At 42.9% G+C, this 23,444-nt stretch overlaps 1 protein-coding gene across 1 annotated transcript in view; it reads right to left on the bottom strand.

The window, feature by feature from the left end:
- The window catches only part of SORCS3 (sortilin related VPS10 domain containing receptor 3), a 379,882-nt gene that overhangs the window by 323,203 nt on the left and 33,235 nt on the right, over positions 1-23,444 (bottom strand). The gene's annotated exons all lie outside the window — the stretch shown is intronic.

The raw sequence follows: 23,444 nt of genomic DNA, 5'->3' as shown, positions 1-23,444 counted from the left end.
CTAAAATTCATTAAGATTAAGATCACACATTATTTGCTAACGGTCCGTATATAATGCACGATAATAATCCTTAGTTTTCCATTAATGCTTTTCAAACACTTTATAAAGGGTTAATTAATATGATTATCGCTCTGATGGAGACGGGGAAAATTACGTAATAGGCAGGAGTTCGGTGATAGATCAAGGAACAGAAATCAGATTTTATCCGGTGTCTTTGCTGTTGGCTTTAACCATCAGCAGACCGTAGCTGAGCCAAGGACCGCGCAAGCGCATTACAATCAGGAGCAGTGTGTTACAGCTGGCTACACGCAGCTCTGGAGAAGGTCCTATTGATCCACTGGAGAGGAAGATAACGTTTTAATAACCATTTAACTAAAACAAATTGTTTATGAACTGCTTGCAAATGGAAACTTAACTTAAAGTGTGACTAAAAATAATCGAAAGAAACCATTTCTCTCTCCAATTTTAGAGCAGAGAGACAGCTGTAATAAATGTTATCAGCTAGCAAAATGTAAAATTAAAAATCCAAATCCAACAAAGATTATTCTCTCTTTTATTAAAGTTTGGAGCAATTTATGTTATTTTATTTTCACAGAACTTTATTGGTTTAATGTCTGTTAGATTGCCTAGGAACTTTGCATAAAATAGAAAAGAAAGAAGGAGGGAGGGAGGGAGGGAAGGAAGGAAGGAAATCCAGCAGATGTTTTCTACAGCCTTCTAGGAGTAGCACAGGGTGTACTCACTTGCAGAATACTGCCTATCCATTGAAAATAGATGAACTATATTAACCAGTCTAAAACCGGTCCTCCACAAATGACAGTTTTCAAACTATTTGGGATATTTCTCCTAAGTGTGACCAAAAACAGCTGCACAAACAACCCCTAACTGAAGGATGCTGAAGCCTTCAACTCAGACAAATTTTTAACCATTCTAGAGTTTACCACAGCAGTGTCTGAGAACCATTTCCACTGGACCTTGCAGCAGGTTCCAGAACAAAGACCTTCATTTCTGTACCAAAAGCTGCCTGATCCTGTAGGTCAAGCAATAGCACAGCCCACTGCAGCCAAAGGCAAACAGAAAGGGTTCTTTATGGCCCGAACTACAACCCTTTTGCTAGGAAGGAGACGTGCAGAAATTTGGCCATACCCTTTATCGTTTATTAACTTCACTCTCCTGGCCTATTTCTGCCACCTGACAGCTCGTATAGCCAAATGTAGCCTTCCTCTCATTCAGCGCCAAACAAGTGGTAAAAATATTAGTTCTCTGTAACCACACCTGCTTTTTTTTTTTTTAATCATAGATCTATCAAGCTGAAGGAAATACCACACAACAAATACACAGCACATTCATCAACATTCTCATCTGTCTCGTGGGCTTTTCGTCACTGCCATTAAGGAAAAAGTAAACCCCTGCCGAAAATTTATCCTGGAAAAATTTAGCATTGAAGGAAAAAGAGCCATGTCAGCTCACAACAACAGAAAACCTGTACAAAAAGGGGAAAAATCTCTCACCAGACCTTCTCTTCGCACTAGAACTCTCTGATTTAACAGCTTCCAAAAGCAGCAGGGAATTTACTGCTTTAAATTGCTCTCCGTGTGCTCCTATGGATCACTCATACACATGCTCAGCTGAGCAAAGGTGAAACCTGTCCCAAGGGAAGGTAGCTCTAGCCTTGAAATAAGGGAATTATGCTGCAGAGTGAACGAATAGTTGCCTTTAGCAGGAAATTGAGTGAAGCTTCCCAAGAGCACTAGGGTCATCGTGTTATATCAGGTCTGTCATTTAAAGAAGGGACAGTTTTGTTTTTAGGATGTGACCTGCTCTGGTGAAGCGGTTTGTGGCCTTCTGTATGAATTTGCCATGTTCTGAACATTCACCAGGCTAGAAACGTCCTCAGAGGACGGAGTGGGCTGGATCTTTATGCTCTAAATCAGACAGACCCAGTGACTGTCAGGCACCGCAGGTTAGGGTACGGTCCCTGTAAGAGGCCTGAGGCCACTTTAATCCTGTGCACAGCCCAGAGTCCTGCTGAAAGCAGCCCAGCAGTGGCAGGCACAGGAATTCAGCCTCTCTGCTTTAAAGCACTAGCTGCTGGCATTCAAATTCACAAGGGAATCCCCCTGGGGACGTGCAGATCAAGGGAAACCCAGCGCAGCAGCTCTGCTAGTATCAGATGGACTGGGGCGAGTATCTGCCTCACGCACCCAACACCCCCAGTTCACAGAGCTGTCTTCCAGCAGCCATGAGGGGACCACCCTTTCAAGGAACAGAAGGGGAGGTAGGGGTGAGGAGTTTAATACGTCTCAATAAATTAATTCCTTCCCTTAGCAAGCCGTCAGAAATCAATCAAGCAGTTGGCAGCGGCTCTAAGTGTATAGTTTAATCTCGGTGCTCCTTCACAGCTCATATGACAACAAAACTGTCCTGCGTTCACTGGGGACCATGCATTATTCAGGGCATTGTGACAAAAAGAATCACAGGAGAAGTGGATGAGACAAAGCGAATTCTGAGCGAGAATAAAAAGATTTTTTTTATATATGTTGCCTAAACAAAGCTTTAAAAATTACTTCATTTTCTATGTGCCAAAGTCCAAATGAGGTTTTATCAGAGATCCTCTGGCCCACTGCCACCTTGTTTTGACCTACAGACACTCACATCACTTTCCAGAGGAGACTGGTTTAGTAGCTTTCCTCCACTGGGGTGTAATTAGAGAACCATGAAATGTCCCTTTGGTTAGGGAGTGAAAGATATGGAAGTCCTGACGCAGAAACTAGACCGACCAGGGGGCTGCACAGGTGAGCACGTACGCATATGCACAGAAATCATGCAACCACTGTGATAACATCAGGGGGAAAAAACAAAAATGAGAGGACACAGGGCTGAAAAAAGAGCAAGTTTCAGAGCAAAGCACTGGCTGAATGGGGAGGGGGGTTGTATGCAGACACTGCAGATCAAAGCAATTTTATCAGGAAGGTCCTTGGACCCTCCAGCATTTTTTTCACTTAACCTAGACAGTTTTAAGTCTTCAGATAGACTGAGCAAATCACGAACTAAAAATACTCATATAGACCAAACTGAAATAATTAAAGATCTCATGAGACCTACAGGACTCAAACTGGACTAGCTAAATCCCACCACGCCTATATTTTTGTGTTATATTTAACAAAGGCTTACTAACTTTAAAATTAGATTTTTTTTTCTTTAAAATATTTTAACATTTGATCGTATTCAGTTTATTGACAAAAACATTATTTCACTTTTAATGAGCATTAGTCTGGTTTATATAAAACAGAACCAAACAAGAGCAGAAGGGCAGGTGGGACTGGGTACAAGAAATGGAAGCTACCCAGCAGGTCACCAAGGCTGAGATTTTCAAAGATGCTCAAGAGGAGACATTTAGATTGCACTGGAATTTGGCATTTCAAGCTTGAGTCAAAAATTGCCTAGTGAGTCACACAGAGATTTAACTGTGCAGGGCAAATCCTACTGAGTCATGCCAAGCTGACACGTGTCCACATGGTCTCCTCTGGCCAGTGATATCACAGCCCCTGTAGGGCTAAGAGCTGTGTGAGGTTCTGCTGCAGCCCCAATGAGAGCCTGCTATTTCAGAGCAGGAAGGCTCCATCCCTCCACTAACAGCAGTTTCCAAGTCAGTAGCCTATGCAGCAAGAAAAAACAGGAAACAAGGAAAAGTGGGTGACCAACATTTGTTACAGCTTCTTTAAATGTTCCGGTCTGAAACCATATTAACCCTTAAAACATCAAGCTCTGGGAAATGAAAATGAAACAGAAGAGCCTGGAAAGTCCCTCCGGAATTTGGCTTAAAAACTGGCAAATTGCAGCCCAACTTTACAAATGGAAATAAGAGGTGCAAAGTGAGAGTATGACAGAGTCAACACGGCAGCAATATCGGTAAGTCAGCGAGCGGTCCAGGGCTCAGCCCTTGTGCTCTGATCAAGCAGTGTCCCTGGCTCACAGCTGGCAGAGTGGGAAGCACACAGCAGAGCGCAGCAAATAATTATCCTTAAAATGTTAAGATCAAACTCCAGCCTTATTCCATACAGACACATTTCAGGGGCACATCTTCCCACTGCCAGGAGCATAGAAAACAGCTTTGAAGATGACCAAAAATAAACCATCTGTTAGAGAGGGAGAAATCATTGCATCTGTTTCAAAAAATGAGACATTAGGGTATTATTATTATTATTATTATTATTATTATTATTATTATGTTTTATTTCATTTGATGTCTGGTATTTGATGTCAACACTTCAAGAAAAAAAACTATTTTTTTTCCCTATATGTATCATTTTTTTCCTTGCAACTACTGCCGTTATAAATCTCTCATCAGTTACAGGAAACAAAGTACGTTTCTGTCACCACAATGCTTTGCAAAAGTGGGAAGGGTAGGATGCTTTGTAGAAGCTGTAAGTATTTGGGAAAGAAGTCCCCAGGATCTGTACACCAAAGACCATCTTAAGCAGTGTCCGTGGTTCATGTGCATTGCCCAGCCCTGTAAATGTCAGAAGAATCACAGCATTTTGTTAAAAGAGAAACATGCCATGCACCGCTAATTGAGTGAATCAATACACAGAGAAAGCCACAAAGGGAATGAAATGGTTTTGACATATGCAAGCGGTTGTTTTCAATGTGCATAACTCTGCCCTTTATGCTTTAATTAAGACAACCTCAGGAACACAGGGTGAAAGACCTTTTCCCCTGCACCCTCCACACCACTCTGCTCTTAACTCCCTGCTGCCTGACCATTAGCAGCGGTCAGAAGCCTACGGACACAAAACAAGTCACTGCCATCTCTCAGGAGGGATTCAAACACCAGATGGGATCCCACCAAGCTCCAGAGACAGCCTCGGGAATCTGTGAAGGGAAGTATGTGATGCACTGTTGCCATGACAGGGGCCTGTTATTAAGTGTATTTATAGGGCCCGACCACACAAGCTTTTTGAAATCTTTGGTTATTTTTTCATTTGCAAATTTCTATATTTTCTTGGAGATTTTAAAACCCCTGTCTCCAGAAAAGCTTTCCAAGATGACTCTAACGTGACTTTTGCAGCCAAATGACTGACAAATGCAGCCATTTAGCAAGAAATCTTTCTCCGGAACTTTGCTCTGTGCTGATGAATACCCATGAAATAGCCTGAGACAACTCACTTTGAAAACATTGTAAGGAGCTCCATGGAAGCAGAGACTTTTGAAGCCACTGAGACTTGCACTTTCCCAGAGCTTTCCTTGTAATGCAAATCTCACTCTGCTGCAACGTGAAGATGAGCAATCTCCTCTGGCAGCTGGAGCTTTGGGCCTCTGTCAAGTAGCTCTTGATACAGAGCTTTTCTGTCCTGTTTGTGCCTCTCTGGAGGTCAGACAGTGAAGGGCCATCCCTGTGAAATGCTGTGTTAGCAAACAGCAGAATGCAAGCACGATGCATTACGTGATCTGCAACTGGTTCCTCAGTCCCCAGTAGAACTATTTGCGGACACATTCCTTAAGCAAGGCACTGAGTTAGATTGATCTAATACTTTGGAGCTCTCTGCCTGCTTTCCTCATGTAATTTTGTTTTGTTTTTAAGAGAGCCTAGTGTAGACTGACAAGAAGTCATTTCAGTCCTCCAAGAACTTTCATCTTCACCTGTGATCTTTTGCTTACTGCCAGCTCTGAGATTACCAAGGTGAGACTGGAAGGGAAAACAGTTTTAAGGCAAATTAATTATAGCGACTAGAGGCTGAGCTCATATAAGGCTTGCCTGACTGATCCTACAGCTGGATAGATAAAGAAATGACGACTAAAATAATACGGGATTTTTTCCAGTCAAGACAGTGAGCAGAAGAGACCTGAAGACCGTAAAGTGGTGTACGACCAAATCAACAAGATACACTCTGGAAACTAGGCGAGCTGGCTGTGGCACAAAGCTACGTGAGAGAAGACCAAGATGAAACCTTCTCTTCCTCCCACCCTTCATAGTCTGGAGTATACAGGAGGCTGGATGTTTAAAGCCTGGTCCTGCTCTTACTGTTGACGTAAGTATTACTTTGCCTACAAAACAGAGTGTTACCCACAGAAAGCAGACCCTGCCCCCGTCAATTTCTGGAGTCCTGTTGTTGGCACTTCTGCACTTATAACACTCATTAGCGCCCTGACGTTTGTCTGTCAGCTGTTTGCACTGCCATTCAGAATGCCTGTGGCTACCAAACATTCTTGAAACTGTTCATTCTTGAAACAGGAAGGACATCAGCCTCTTTCTATGCTCTGATTTTGTGATTTTATTCACACCTTCCCCAAAGTCATTCTGAAGTGCATTCTTCTGAGGACAGAGTCCATGCATTACTGAGTGCACACAGGTAACACCAAAACTTGCCCATCCTCTCTTCACTGCCCAGCCAAGTCCTTTAAAAAAAGACAAGGATAAATCAAACTGTATGATTTTCTTAAAAGGAAATCTTTAAGCATGAAGTCTTCTCCATATATATTTCAGAACTGTGCAAAGCCCTTCTCCATAAAGAGACTCAGCAAGCAAATCAATATCACTTTTCCAGTATAATCAAATCTACTGGGAAGAAAGTACTAGCTGCAAGAAAAGATCAAGCTGCCATTAGAAATATAATGAGTTAACCCATTTTTTAATAGGTACTTTTTAAGATACCTATGAACTTTCATCTCAACCTGTGTAATTAAAAAATAGTATTCAATATCTCTTCAAATCACTTTAAAATTAAGACTCAATAAAGCAGTCAAAATAAAATTTAGGCATAAGATCAACAGTTTAATGTCAGTAACATGTCTTCTGTAGTTGTCAACTGATTAACATCTCAATGTACAAAGTTCCAGCAACATGTCTCTTACTACTATCTTCGGCATGGAAAAGATCCAAATAATCCAGTATTTTCCCATCTCAAGATTCAGTATGAAATGAGAGGTAATTAAAGAACTGCAGAAGATGCAGCCAGAAAGAGATCTTGTTTAATTTATTTCTATACTCTCAGGAATGCCCACTTTGATCTAAACCAGTCCTAACAGATCTTATTTTGTTTTAAAGGTGTTAAAAATCACGTTCTCAAATGGCTTAGAAATAGATCTTTCGAAGCTCTTCAAACTGATTAGTTAGATCAGAGCCCTTTAAAGAATGAGCCCTCCTTTAAGATTTTCTACATTTTGTACTTCCAATGAAGACTGGTATCTTGAAACAAGAGCTTTCCTCACAGCTAAAAGCCAAAATTTATTGCATTCACTTCTTTACCTTGGAGAATTTCTTTGCTCCACCCTTTTTCTTTTCATACAGAATCACAGAACGGCTGAGGTTGGAAGCGACCTCTGGAGATCATCCAGTCCAACCCCTCTGCCAAGCAGGGTCACCTACAGCACGTTGCACAGGATTACATCCAGGCAAGTTTTGGATATCTCCAGAACAGGAAACAGCACAGCCTCGCTGGGCAACCTGTTCCACTGCTCTGTCACCCTCACAGGAACAAAATGCCGGAACCTCCTGTACTTCAGTTTGTGCCCGTTGCTCTTGTCCTGTCACTGGGCACCACTAAAGAGAGCCCAGCCCCATTCTCCCGACACAGTCCCTTCAGATATTTGTGCACATTGATAAGATCTCCTCTCAATCCTCTCTTCTCCAGTCTAAACAGGCCCAGCTCTCTCAGCCTCTTCTTGTATGACAGATGATCACCTTTGTAGCCCACCTCTGGACTCGGCGCAGTAGCTCCATGTCCCTCTTGTCCTGGGGAGCCCAGACCTGAACACAGTACTCCAGGTGAGGCCTCACCAGGGCTGAGCAGAGTGGGAGGACAACCTATCTCAACCTGCTGGCAACACTCTTCCTAATGCACACCAGGAGACCATTGGCCTTCTTGGCCACAAGGGCACATTGCTGGCTCATGGTTAACCTGCTGTCCACCAGGACCCCCAGGTCCTCCTCCACAGAGCTGCTCTCCAGCAGGGCAGCCCCCAGCCAGTAGTGGTGCTTGGGGTTATTCCGCCATAGGTGCAGGATCTTGCTTTTGCCTTTGTTGAATAGCTTCAAAGGTTCATAAAGACTCAGAGGTCTGGAAGTTTCATATGAAGGGTGTTAAAGGGAATTATTCCTCTGTTCATTGCAAATATTTCTTCTTGTTTCTTTAACAAAGTTCACTGAGAAACTTCCCTTGTACTATCCCTACCTTTGCCAGATAAACAGAGACATCTGACACTGAATAAATGCCTAAGAGCAGCAACAGACAGGAAAGTAGCAGACTGCTGATTCTCACTGCAGTGCTGTACAAACAAAGTGAACAATGCCATTTTGTACCATCCCAGAACACAACCTTTAATTTGTAAAGTTATTTGGTGCACTACAGCCTTGTTTCTATTCTTCTTACTCTCTGGGAACCAAATGGCTTCTTCCATACTGTAGACTAGCATGGGGGAAAATTAATTTAGCTACTTTTGAGTAAGACCATGTATTCTCTGCCCTAATTGGGCACAGTTCAAACAGTTACAAAAGGTTTCACAATAAAGCTTTCTTCTATTAAATTCTCCCTGGTCCCGGTAAATTCATCACTCAGATTTCCCCCTTTTATTTTTCTTCATAACAAAAATGAGAAGCAGGAGGAACCCAGACTAAAATTTTGAGGATGGGTCTCTAATCAAACACTGCTGTGCCGCATCTCTGAAGGCCTCCAGAATTTAGGACCTGGCACCCTGAGGACAAGGAATGACTATGAACAACCTCATGTTTTGCATACTACAGTTTCCCAGGCAGCCTACTGAGAAGAAAATGATTTTCATTTCCCTTTCTTTTCTGCACTTTAAGGTTTGCCCCTGACAGAGTATGTTGTGCTTCTAACTATGTTGGTATGTACTTTAATCAAATCACATAAGCTAAGCAGAGTCAGAACTAGAGCAGGGCAGATTTTTTTTACTCAAACCCTGTATTTCATCAAGAAATTGTCAATACATCAAAACAAAAACTTTTTTTTTTCTTTTCAGAAGAAAGCTACCTTGACAAGGCAGAGATTTCGGGTCAGTGTCTAGAGTACATGGAACCTGAAACACCTCGTAACTTACAACTGGAGGAAAATGTGGGAAATCAATGCTGAAATCTCTTCTGCATCTGATTCAGACCTGTCCTCTTTCTTGCTGGTGCATAGTTCAACTACCAGCCTGTGGAATCAGCATAGGGATTGCTGCATTCTTCTTACAAATAAAAGTCCAAGAAGCAGAGAGATTGAAATAATATCATTGCAAGTGGATCATATACTGGGGAAACGATCTGAAATCCTTGTGACAGATGAAGCCTTTGACCTGGAGCCTTGCAGTCTCTGGTCGCACAGACTGCCCATTACACACACCTAACCAGGTTATACTGGTCATTGTGGTATAGAAAAGGGCCACAAAAAAGCTCCCAAAGCAGAAACAAAATTCAAATTGATAGAAATGTGGTGGTATGGGGCAACTGTCTAATCAACTCCAACCAGGAACTATCCACCAACTTCAATCTGAGCTGCTTCTAACACCGCTGGAGAGTCTGAAGGAATTTTAATGGCTTCTAAATCAGCTATTTGGTAGGAGAAATGAATTCCACTGGAGACACTGCCCTTTGATTGAGAGCTGAAAGTCAAGGTCATTAATCCTGATAATCAAAAAACAGCACTGCACCGATTGAAAGAAGCAGGGCGTAAGCCTTCCTCTCCCAAACAGGTTTTAGCCCTCCGAACTACATCTCACTTAAGTTTCCTCCTTAGTTTGACTTGTTATTTCATAGCCTTCGTTCCCAGAGTTAATCAATGCGATGGAGTCACTCACTGCTCAGCTGCTGCCATAGTCAACATTCTGATTTATGTTAGAGCATGTTGGGTTTGGGTGTATTTCTGCAAAAGATGTTTTCAAACACAACACAGGTTCTCAATCAGAAGTTTTTTAATAGAAAAAATAATGAATTTTTGGTGGAAATATTTTTAATGCAAAGCAGAGAAACAGTAAAATGAAAAACACTGTTTTAGAACAACTGCTTGTGAAAACCAAAAACTTCTATGAAATTCAGCCCTTCTCAGGTTGCATTTTAATGTCTGATTTTCCACTGGCTCTAGTTAGTACATCCATCTGCAAAAAACTGTAGGATTATTTGAGAAGAAAAGCTTATGCATATGAAATCATTTTTATGTACATACTTATTAAGAGGCAAATTCTAAAGCCACTGCCAGCACACATCAATGCTATTTCTTCCAAAGCACAAATTAACTTAATGTTAAGAAAGATCTTTGCTGTTCTATGATCATGAATCACTTTGTGTGTTCAAACTTTAGAAATACATATATACTTCACTTGAAGTGTTATATTTTATACTTAATTGTAAGCTTCAAAATTCAAAAAAGCTGCTTTAGGAAGAAATGGGTGAATTGATTTGGAAAATATAAGCATCACTACCCACCCTTGTTAGCTGCCATGGTATGTGAAATTAGAGATTTTCCGAAAAAGCATTTAAAGCCACCCATTAAAGAGAAACAAAACAGGCTGCAGCAAAACTTCTGCTCTTTTTCTCATTAACCACGGAACACCCTTTCCAACCTGTTTTCAGCAGCAGGAGACATCTAAAGGCTGAGTAACGTACTGCAAGCAAACTTGTAATTCCATTAAACAGCCCACTCCTTGAACAAAAAGCAATAAACATGCTTCAGATTATTAGGCACAGACTTACATCACTAAACCCGTTGAAGCTTGAAAGCACTGAGGACAATATGTTTCTACCAATGTTCTTTGATTTGAAAATTCATCAATTATGGAAACAAAACAGATTTTAGTTCCCTGTGTCTATTTATTTCTTTCATTCCTACTTCTGCCAAATCTAGAAACATTGACGTATCTAGAGGGAATTTTTAGAGATTCAGTAATTATGAAAATACAAGAGGCTCATACAGGCATCTAAGTTAGGACACTTCTGAAGTACTGTAAATGTCCATGGAAACATTTATGTCATAGAAAACGTGAGATTACCCAGCGGTTTGGACTGCAATGAAAATAGATTGAAGTGAATTGCATTATTTTCCTTTTGACCTAGTAGTCAGGGACTGCTACCGTAGCTCAGCTGATGCGCAGTGACTTAGCACAGTCACCTGAGCGAGCATCGTACCTCACAGCCACATCCCAGGTGGTGGAAACCAGCACCTTGGAGCAATCTTCACATCATCAGCACTGCGCTGGCACAGGGCAGCCAAAAATGCAGCCTCCATCCTGCAGACATGAATCTGAACTCCAGTCCTGCAAACGTGCCCGGGCTGCTGACTTCAGCTCCCTGGGCAGAGCGAGTGCCATGTAGCTCAGCAGCAGCTCCCCTTTCAGCTCCCTCTGTGCAAGCACAGCCCGTGTGAAATAACTGAAGTTAAACCACCATCAATCCCCAAGCTACATGGATCTCACCGCGGTCCATAAAGCAACCAATACTGGGCCTAGCAGCTAAATGCTGTCTCCCAGTTCAGATAGTCACCATGCTGCCAAATAACCAACTTTTTACTAAAATAAACAATTTACATAGCACTCTTCCCTGCAAGGAGAGAGAAGGTGAACAACATCCCTTCACTCTTCTGGCTTTCACTGCTGGATAATTATTCATTTGCAGTTTATCAGCTAATTATACATGTGTCTTGGCATTTGAAGACATAGGATTGTACTTTATTTAACGGCTAGTAATTACACAGGCCTCCTCTGATCCCTGTGCTCTAGCAGGAAGGCTTTTCTGTTTTCATCCTCATGCTGTCAACTCCAGAGGTTAAAGATCCCTGGATGGAGGGTTGTTATCTTGTTGCACACAGAGGCAGGCTTATACTTCACGTGATGATCCAGAGCTCCCTAGTAATTCTCTGTTAATACTACAAATTAGTTCCTTCAGAGCTGAATGCTGACCTCAGTTTGCTCAGAATGCGTGTGAAAGCAGCTTTTGTTTTCAAGTTTAGGTTAAAAATTACCAGGTGTGCAAAAGGCAACAAGAAAACCAATTCACCGTTAATTCCTCCCTGGGAACAAGCCCGTGCATATGCCTTGAGTCCGACATCTACACAACCTGCTGCTGTGGTTCTCAGCACCACCAGGATGGGGTGGGACAGGGAGCAAGGCTCAGAATATGGCAGTGTGGGAGACATACAGATTTGGCAAGGTTCAAAGAATCTCAACTTGGCACAGATGGTTGAATAGCACAGCTGGAGGGAATGAAACTTCAAGCAAAAAAGGCTTCCAGAGAGAGGAAATATTGACAGCAGTTACAGTTGAGGAAAAGAGGTTTTGAATTTGTTGCAATCAGTGTTTGCAAAGGAAGCCTAAGCCTTAGGATTACGTTCGGATAGTTGAGTAATGAGACTTAACCGTGACCCATATCATCACGGGGAAGAATGCTCAGAAAAGATGAAGTGGATCAGCAAAGAGCGTGGCGGCATCACACAAATTAAGGTGCTTTAAATTCCCAAATGGACATCATTGTTCTGGAAGTTTTTCAAGCCCTGCCACTCATTCCTCCAATCTAAGGCCGCTTTATTTCTGAATGAGGGCATGAGTTTATGCAGCTAATTTATTCCTCTCGTTGATACCAGTACTTCCCCTGAGTTTATTTCTGTAGACAAGCTCTGTCCCAGTTACTTATTACTGAAGAACCTTTAAAGTTTCCAGCCTCAGAACACTGCAAAGAGGTATTTACATACCCCTTTGACAAGCGGTGACTTCACAGACTGTGGTATCCAAATCAAACACTGGCATCTCTAACCCCTCTTCGCAGTTATGCCGCTGAACACCTCTGAACATCTGCTCTGATTTTGGTAATGGATTAACTCCAGAGCAGAGCAGAAACTTGAACCTACCACTCTTAGCCCAGCTGGTAGTCAAACCATTGCACATTACCCACTCAAGACCTGCACTAGCTGGGTCAATCAACCTGCACGAATGGCAAATGATCTGCTAAATTTCTTACACTGGGAAGTGTTTCTTTCTCACCTGAGGCTAACAATCTTTTAGAGACCATCCTAAGTCAGCATCACTGCAGCAGCATCAAATGTCAGGAGTTAAGACTCACTACATAAGAATTCAAAGAAAATCACAAGAGTAGCTTTCAAAAGTAATGGAATCAAAAATAAATAGGTAATGCACCCCAACCTTTTTATTACTCTGACTCTTGAACCTATTAAAGTTGCTAATTTCAAGCTTATCTGTGCATCTATGATTTTTTTTCTAAATGAAATAAAAGCCAAAACACTTGTATAACCAGCCCATTCTGGGCGCATTATGACTTGCCATTAGATAGTAAGAAACAGTAGCACAGGACCTATGGAAGAGGTTTCTTCTTGTAATTGTCCAAAATGAACAAAACACTGAATTAAATGTTCTGCTGTTGTAAAGACACTGTAATAAACAACACTGGAATAACATGTGTTTATGGCTTCACTTTGTGATTAAGATTATGAAATATGCAAAATGTTTAAATACCTAGTATTTATATATTTATTACAAACAGGGCAGCTCTATAAATTCTGTTATTTGTAGCAGAGAACGGAAAAACATTTTTCCCCTCTTTTTCTGACAAATGACTTACAAGCTGAAGCAACTCTAGAGAGAAAACAGAAAGAAAAGGAAATTCAGAGTATAAAACTTTCAGACCTGAGTCTGAACTGCACTGTGAATCCCTTCCCATCATTAGACACTTTTTAAGGATGCAGCTCACTGAAAAATGAAGTACAACACTGCATTCTGTCCTAACAAAGGGCAATAGGAGGATCTGGGGCCACATTTAAGCACATAATCTCACCTTTCTAATATATTTTCAACTCATTAATAAAGTGTGCATCATGCCATCCTTTGCCAGTGGTCCAGGATAATGACTTATTGTTATTAACAAAGAAGGGAGCTGCAGTTGTTTCTGCTCTAGTGGTAAAAATGCCAGATGTTACACGAACGCTCTTGTGTCCTGCGCACGTAAACGCTTAGCTAACAGGTCACGTGTTGGTGAGACCAGGCTCTCCTCATATGAGACCAGACAAGCATGCATATAAACTTCCCTCGGGAAAGAGAGTGACTCCATTTCCTTAAAAAGCCAGGAGAATCCTGACCGTAGAGAGGCTGTGAGGCAGAGACAAATGAGAAGTGACGAAGTCTGGTGGTTCCCAGAGTTATCTGACCAGGTAGCCCTGCTCTGAAAAAAAAACAAGCAGTAAGAGAGGCCTCAAACTGCATGGGAAATACATTCCTTGACACAGCATGTTGAGAATGCATGGGAAAAAACGTGTTCAAAGCAAGGCTATAATAGGACAGCAACAGTTTACTACCTTTTATACTGGTTCATAATAATGAGTAGAGATGTTTCACAGTTGCTCAAAGCTCACTGTGATGACAAAAGCAATTTCTGGAATAAATTACAAGGGATCCTGTTCTGTTTTCACTTTAGGGTCATAAATTTAGGGCCTTCCCATACTTAAAACAGCATTAACAGAATCAAGTCCAAATAGAAAATACATAGGGAAAGCTATATTTACATATCCAAAGGAATAACAACACAGAAAAAGGGAAGATATACTACACTTCATGGCAGCAGTGCTTGTTGGAAGCTCAGAAACGGGAGAAAAGACAGTCCCTGTTCCAGGTCCCTTACTCTAGAAAAAGAGGGGAGGGAGGGATGGATCCAGAGAAACAAGAGGATGAGTCTTTTTAATTAAATAGCAGAATTATCAACTATCATGGAGGAACTTGAAACAATACAACAGGACGTTAACTAAGTTCTTTGTAATAATAACAAATATTTGATTTGAAAGGTGAATAAAATTATAAGAACTAGGTGCACACTTTAGATTTCATTCCAAGAAGGTGGAATTGATAAGAACTGAAAGGTGGATGTGATCATGAGACACTAAAGGAAGGGTGAGGAGAGCAAGAGAAGAACAATAGACTTCAAAAAAAGGAAAAAATTACACAGCAGTCTTCAGCACATTCAGAACCATGAGGCATGGTCTGTTGGGAAGATAATCTAAGGCCAAGAGGAACGCAAGAGATCTGGTAGTGCTGGAAGAAACTGCATCGAAAGCACAATAGCAGTCCATCTCAATGCAGAGGGAAGACAGTGAATGTAGGTTAAAAACAATATGGTTACACTAGGAACACTTTAAAGGCTGAACAATCAAAAAAGAAGTTGTATAGGAATTGTGAACAAGGACAGGCAGCTACGAAACAATATAAAGGACTAGCATAAGCACACAGGGATAAATCAGAAGGCTAAGCCCTAAACTGAATTACAACTAACGGGGACATAAAGGCAACAAAAGAGAGCTCTATAAATACATTAAAAGTAAGAGGACACTAAAGGAAAACATAAGCCCATCAGTTAATGGAGAAGAACAAATCTGATGATGCTGAGGATGCAATATTATCTCTGCCACAGCCTCCAGGAACAAAAAGGTTAGTTGTGACCCAATACTTAACACAAGTAATTCTAATAAGGAAATGAGAGAGCTGGCCAGAATGGGGAACAAGTCAAAGTCTGTTCAGAAGAGATAGGGCTTGCTTGCCCTGAGATATAAAACGCAATAAATTCAGGCGTGAATTTACCCGTGTCCCTGCAGCAGCCAGCACCCACTTTAAACGTAATGGGTGTCTGTACCCGCAGAGCAAGTGGGCAAGGGGTGTTGTGCTGTTACAGAAGCTGGCTCGTTGCTGACGTTGATAAGGAGGAGCTGGTGACAGGTCCAGGACATTGCTAGAGACAAGAGAAGGCATATGTTCACATGTCATCACTCTTAAGGAAGATTTTCTTCACAAGTCTTTGAATCTTTCTTCAGCTGAGAAATCTGCAAAGGGCCCAGATTAGAGCCACAGAGCTACCAGGTCTGTGCAGAGGGGCAATGCCACCTGTGTTCTGACATATTCCACAGAGGCTGGCCAGGAAAAAAATACAAGCAAGAGTTTCTATGGTCAAAAATCCCATCCTCTTAGTGGAATGGGATGTGTTACCCAAGAATTTCCCTTGTCCGGTCAAGGTAAGGGCAACCTCCTCAGCTCCAAGACTCAGTCATCTCCCCGCTGGCTGGCCAGGATGTGTTCCTGCCATCTTCCGTATGTCGCAGACCAGATGCAGTGTCTGCTCCCAGACTTCACATTAGAACTGTCCCCTATTAATAACACGTTCTTCTCTCTGTGACACAAAGTGACTCCACAGCACTTTCTGGTAAGGGAAATTATAGTCTGGCATCTGTTCTTTTCACTGCCAGAACCAGATTGCTCATCTTATTATATCTTACAAAATTGCTCAAGACCTGCAAGGAGAAAATTGATTTTCAATATGGCCTTTTTTTGTTTTAATAGACACACTTAAGATCATGAAAAGCACCATGCCAGGTCCAAACACATCACAGCTCTTTTTTTTTTTTTTTTTGGTCAGGACCAGCTATTGTAAGGGCATTGGGAAAAAACTGAGGAGCTTCAAATCAGAGTATCCCAGCACTGGTGGATACCAAGATCTTGTTTAGGAAGCTCTGTACTGTACTGTCCCTTTTCAGCTCAGCTGCAAACAAGTCTACAACTTAACCCTGGGTGGCGAGTCAGCACAGCAGAGAATATCCTCATACCACAAAAAGAGGAAGGCATTTTGTGCCCATTCCCTTCTGCTCCGATCTCTCCATTTACAGACGGACTAACCCACAAAGCCAGGATTTCCAACTGAGCCAACATGGTACCAGAGACACTAAAGAACAGGCTTCACTTTTTTTTTTTTTTTTAAACTCGGCACTGTGGCACAGGTTCAAAAGAAGAAGCACCCTGCCAGCTAGGATTGATATTCCTGTTCACCCTCACCCATGTTAAGGGGTGGTAGGACCGTGGAGCCAGGAAGAGAAATGTATATCTGCATTCAACAGTGCTCTCTGCTAAACAGAAGTTACGTTAAATCAATAGAGAAGATCACTCCTGACCTTTCTCTTGCTGCCAAGATGTGGCAGCAAGATATAGATGACAACCACCTGCTGGGTTATACATAACTTTCCTAAGCCTCTCACTATGAATTGGCAACAGAAATAAGATTGTAAGAGTAAGGATGCATGGAAAATGGCATTTCCTTGAAGGTGATGTGGTTTCTACAAAAAATTCATGGACCAAGTAGTCGTCTCCATTCCTAGAAGTCCCTTGAATTTCTTCACAGGGAAGTCCAGCTGTTTTTCTGCCAATTGGAAGGCAGAGAATAGGTAAATTTCACCAGACTTTATTAACAAATCGCCATTATCCATATGGTAATCATACTATTTATCTGCATTTCATGCATCACTACCCCTTTAGCACAAACTCACGTAGCTTGAAGACACCTCCTATATCTGGAAATCCCCCAGAAGCCATTTCCAGGAGGCAGCACCTGCACACAGACCTGGGAGCCACAGACAAGCTCAGAAGAGCCCAGCTCCAGGGTACAATGGTCAGCCTTCAGCCACTGGTGAGAACACCACAATACAACAGCCAGGAGAAAGAAAGTGATCTGCTTTCTGAGTCAAACCATCTCATTCCTCTTGGGCTTACACCTCTGATTTCATCTCTTTGTGTGTCCCCTTTCCCACTCAGACACCCCTTGCACAGATCTTTGCAGAATCCCAATGGGAGAGAAAGAAATCTAATAATGAGATTCCTAATAATGAGATTCTAAGACAAACTACTAACCACAAAGATGATATATTCACATCACTGGGGAATGGGCTGCAATAAATCGGCCCAGAGAGACCCTTTCTGCTACCTCCCTGCACCCCCCAGTTCAGCAGGTACATTCAGATAGGATAAGCCCATGATTAAAAATATTGCATCCTAGTTGTTGTGCAGCAGCTGAGCATAGAAACGTTTCCTCCCTGTGCCTGAGCACCACAACAGCAGCACAGAGGATGCTTTCACCTCCAAGGGCAGCGGGGAGGAAGAGCTGGAATAACCTCAGTAAAGCAGGTGGGTCAGGGAGAGAAGCACTTTAGCCTGCGGAGATGCAGTCTCTGTTTAACAGGCACATTGTACAGCTTAGCTAGTTAATGTTACTGTGCCGGTTTGATGCATAAATCATGCATTAGCACTTTTGTTCTCTGTCCGCAGGGCACACACAACCAACCAACATGGTGCAGAATTTGCTTTGGCTCAATAGCAGAGCTGCTTTTCTAAGGGCATTCATTAAGTGGAAGTGGCCAAGGAAAACAGACGCAGCACCGTGGATATTTCTCTTCCGATTGCCAAGGAATATCTGTTGAAAGCCTTTCTATTTTTTTCTCAGTTTTAGCAGCTGGAGAAAGGACGGCATGGAAACACAATAGTTGGTGTTCAGAACCTTTCTGGATTTATTAAAGTAGCTTTTTTCACACCTCACCAGGAAGATCCCCATACCTTCTTCCCAATCTCAAGTTCCCTCCCAGTTACATGAAGATATAACTGGTACTCCTGACCACAGCCAAGTCAATGTACCATTCCCCTCCAAGCAACTCTGGTCCATTTTTTGTTTCCAGCAGATCTTGTTGTGTTATTTTTCTAATCTTCTAACATCTGGTATTAACAGACCACTCATTCACCTGTCTCATCTCCCTCCATCACTGGACTTTGCTGGCTAAAAACCCCAACTACTGCCTCCCTCTGACATCTCCAGACCCTTCACATGCTCAGTCTTTACATGTGCAACCACACCCCTTCCCACATACGCATAAATTCTCAGTCTCGCACTGAACAAGCCAGGGACGCAGTCTGCAGAAATCCCTTCTCAGCATGAAGTTTGTGCTCTGTGTGCCAATGGTCTTAAGGATAGCCTGAAATATAAGACAGAAGATCAGTGGTCCCGCTTCACTGCGTTGTCCTTCCGGGAATTTTACAGCCAGGTGATACCGAACAGAGCACATAAGCACTGAAATATCGAAAGGTAAAACATAAGGGGAGCCACAGGAGCTGCCACGTCAAGTGCCATTTGCCAAGGTTGTGCTGTCCAAGTTAGAAGCAGCAAATGCAACCTGCTAAGAAGCTCCAAGGTAACAGATACCTTTAAGTAGTTTGAGAAGTCACTGAAAATAAGGTAAGAAAGGCAAGACATGGGCTGAATTCAGACACACAGAAGATAGTGAGACCATTCCCAACCAAGGATGAGCCTAAGTAACCCCCCAAGGCTAAAGGGACTAACGATGCTCAGCAGTTGAGAGGAACCAGGTCTGAGGACTCTGAAAAGAAATCACGAAACCTCTACTAAATAAAGAAGCTTTCATTGAAAAGCCCTGGGAACCCCATCATTTAAACCTGAAAATAAATAAATAAATAAAATAAAATCGAAGAGTGATTGAAATTGTTTTTAAAAAGTCACACTCCGATTGCAGGAGGGCAACCTGGAACCTGTCTGTGAGTCTGAATTAGGACAAATCATGCATATTTTATTTCCTCCTTCAAATGCAAATGCATGTCTAATGTATTTAAAGTTTCATCTATTGCCAGGCTGCTTTGCCAGCAGATGTACAAAGGGAAAAGGATGACAAGAAAACTACAGCAAGACAGTTTTTTCGGCACTTGAGGCCTTGGGTATAGCAGCACAGTAGATGTAGCAGTGATCCACACATCCTAAATGGTACAGAAAGAAAGGAAGGGAAGGGGAAACAGTCAAGGCAAATAGTAAGAAAAAAGGATGCCCTTCGTCATTATGGGGATGAGGTGAGATAGGTGTGAGAGCCAGCTGCGTTTCTGTCTTGCTGTGGTTACCTCCAACCACCTCGATGTTCTTTCAGTGCAGGGCAGGTTCTGGTCTCTTGAGCATCTTGAAGTTTTCTCCAATGACAGTGTGTGTTTTCCAGGCACCAAGAATAGCAAAAGACAAGCATCGTGACCCTCCTCTTTCCCTGATCATGCCCTTTGTTCCTTCATGGGACATTTGGGAAGCGAGATATCACCAGAAACTCAGAAGACGGAAAGTATGGGGGGACAGGAGAAGGGTGATGGCAAAGCTTTGTCTATTTTGCCTCACCAGATAACCCAAAGCAACAAGATCTGATGTGAGAACAATCCCTGTGCCAATTTGTGCCTTGAAGAAGCCCTGAGGAACATGCAGAAAGTAGTTCAGCACAACCCAGCTAATAGACGTGGAAACACCACCAAATTATGATAGCTTTGTAGGAATAGCTTGCTTTGGGGAAGGTGTCACAAGAATATCCTACCAGGCAGAAACAGAAGCAACTCAAGACATTACAAGGAAAGCAGAAAACAAATTTCAGTTTGGGACCCTCTAAGCCCCACAACTATTCTATCTTCTAAAGCACCAAAGCTTTTTCATGGACAAGAGGTCTGGAAGAAGACCGGGTCACTGAAAGTAAGCATTTCCAGTAAGACTACTCCTTTAGCCTAGTCTTCTACCTAATAATTAGAAGCTGCTGCTCACAGAACAGTGAGCATGAGAGATGGAAGGAAACCAAAGGACCGATTAGGTCATTAATCCCTCAAGTTAACAGATTAGTCCTTGAAGCATATTTCTTACTGCTTCATCCAGTTTACTTTTTAAACAATCCCCGCAATGGAGAGTCTATCATTTCCCTTGAGGAAATTACCCACAGCTTGTTAAAGATCTCTCACCAGGACAATTTCAATTCTTTCCAGCCTACAGCTTCCCCTTTTCTTAATTTTATGCTATTGCTCTCAGCATCCTTTTGTGGCCTGCTTTGTAGGCCATTCCCCAGCACGCGTTCCACAAGTGCATGAGTCCTTCCTTGTCCTCTATCCATGTAAACCATATTCAGCATTTTCATCCTTTCTAAATGCATCTTCTTCCAGCCCCTTAGATTTAGTGAAAAGTGGTAGCTTCTTTGGGGCACCTTCTCCCTGAACTTCTCTCCCACTTGTCTCAGTGTTTTGCCACCCTGCTGTACTTGAAAAGCTCGGACTGGCACTCTGATCTGCCGAAAGCTAGAGGACAGAAAGATACAGCAGACCGTGGAATGATATCAGTTGCACCATACTTTCCGTATGGAAGACATTCATTTCTTCTCTGGTGAAGCAAAGGGATGGGAGATTTTCTAGCTGTTTGCTCCTCTGTAAGAGCTGTCCTCTGACTGCACCTTTACAAGCCGGTTACCTGCCTGGTGCAAGGATCAGGCTGACCTCTGGTATAGAGAGGAAAGACAGGCATGAGCACAGAAAAAACACTTCCCATACAATTTTCTAGGCAAACATACTCTATATTGACACAATTACTACACCCAGCCACAGCAGAGGTTTGGATCCCAAAGCACTGCTCCTGTCTAGGTCAAGTCTCAATTTCTCCACGAGCTGAAATGGAGGGGAGCTGCAGCAAGCACTTGTGGGACAGCTGACTGCTGTCAGGGCCTGGGCTGCCGCCTGCCAGGTGCCAAAAAACACAGCCAAAGACTGTCTGCACAATGGAGGGAAGCAATGGAGACAGAGCACCTTCCAATCTGGGGCTGGAAATAAGAAAGGGACCGAGGATAGGAGAGGGACAGCACAACACAGAGCCCTGAAACTGTGAACAGTTCTTAAAAATACATATATTTATATATATATATTTATATATACATATAGTAATTGGGATGTATAGATCTATTTCTTGGCAGGGCATCTAGAGGAGCTGGTAACTGAATGGATTGAAGCCGCTGCCTTTAATTACAGGCAGAGGAATGCCAGACAACACAGCACGGCCCTGGATGTCCCCAGGCAGAGGCTCCTAAGGGAGCCAGCTCTACTCAAGGCAATTGCTTGCTGACTTGACTGACCAGAAACACTGAGAAAACATGCTACGAATGACTCCAGACTCACTGAAGCCAGCAGCCTGTGCAGATTTATACCGGATGAAGGTCTGTCCAGGGCAGCACAATTGCACAGCTCATTCCCCACAGCCCCACTGGCTTCAGAGGGACTGGCATGCACTGGTAAGCATGTCTGGGCAAGGAGGAGCAGGAGAACGGGCTTGTGCTGCTGTGTAATGCACTGCAGGCCAGTTTGTTCAGCTGGAGGTAAAAAGAAAACAGGCAGAAGCATATTTCATGCAACTGGAGAGCCAGAGACTACGAAAAGAGGCAGGAGTCCAGATGTGGCCCAGTCTCAGGTGGTGACTGGGCTTTCCAGAGGGTACAGAACAGCTGCCTCCTCTTAGCTGAACAGATCATGAGCTACAGAGATCTGCTCCTGAGTATACCATCTCCATCTCTTCCTCCAATGGATGGAAGAAACATCATTAATACACTTTTACACCACACCATCTTAATCTCTCTCAACTTTCAACCGCTCTGAGGTACAACCACACACCTTGAAGAGCTGAGCTTTTTGCATGCATGATAAACTCAACTTTAAACTGATTACTGGAATATCCAAGCTGTTAATGTAATGACTGCCAGCTGAAGCCACACTCTCTTCACAGCTTAATCTTCACTTACAATGTCAGAATTCATTTGTTCTTTCCCACTGCACTCCCTGTTCCCAATTGTGCATTCCCTAAGCCCTCTCACATACCCCTCTTCCCACCTCCGCTGAGCACACTGCTTACAGGGTTTCTGGAGATGGATCGTTTAAGGGAGAACTTATTTGTTTCAAGCAATAAACCAAAGCAAGCAAAAGGAACAACTCAATTACTGTTTACTTGAGGACAAAACTAGAGCATCTCAGATACCTTTGTGTGTAGCAGAATACGAATTTCCTATTTAATTCCTCTTCACTTCCTCTTCTGGATTCCTAAGCCATAGTAAGCAGCAATCAGCTCCCCACTCTGCCAGAGGCAATTGCATTTTAGGAGTAAGCTGTCCCAACAAAAGTTTAAGTAGAAAGAATAAACATCAAGATGCAGCTAACACCGCTGTGTGCCCAGCAAGGGGGATGAAGCTCTTTCCCGTCTCATCACTGCCTGTGGTTTCAAGCAACACCTGGGCTTACCTGAGCCATGAGCCCAGCATCCAAGAAGTCCCCATACCTCCGCTGTGCCGGACAAGCCCTTCCTCCAAGCTGCTTCCAGCTCTTTTCATTCTCAACCCAACCAGGAGGCAGAGGGAAGAGAAACTCGGAGCTCTCAGCCCAGAAGCATATCCACATTGCTAGACCCTTGCTCCTCCTCTACGGGTCTTTTCCATTGCAGCTGTTCCCATCATCTCCTGAGGGCCGGGGAAGCCAGGGCAGACAGCTGTGGCCTTTCTGCAGAAAAGGGCATTTGCTGCTTGCTTGCCAGCTGAGGGACGATGCCTGGCCCCCTGAGGAAGGCAGATATCATCTCCTCTGCGTGGCATTTGCACAACGCTTTGGAGCACAGCTATGTAAATGTAAGACAATTGGGGGATATACCTCAAGTCCTATAAACCCATCCGAAGCCAAGAGGGTAATGTCAGTTCACACCACCCAAGTAACTAGCTCTGTGTAATTAACAGCTGGAGATCGAGCCCAGAGCCTGTAAGCAGTAAGGTCAGGGTTACTCAGGGCTATGACCAGCACTTCAGCGGAAGACAGCAGTTTTG

Source organism: Cygnus olor, chromosome 7 (assembly GCF_009769625.2).
Source record: "Cygnus olor isolate bCygOlo1 chromosome 7, bCygOlo1.pri.v2, whole genome shotgun sequence".
NCBI lineage: Eukaryota > Metazoa > Chordata > Aves > Anseriformes > Anatidae > Cygnus > Cygnus olor.
Note: the sequence above shows the minus strand (reverse complement) of the source record. Positions and strands in the feature narration are given on the sequence as shown.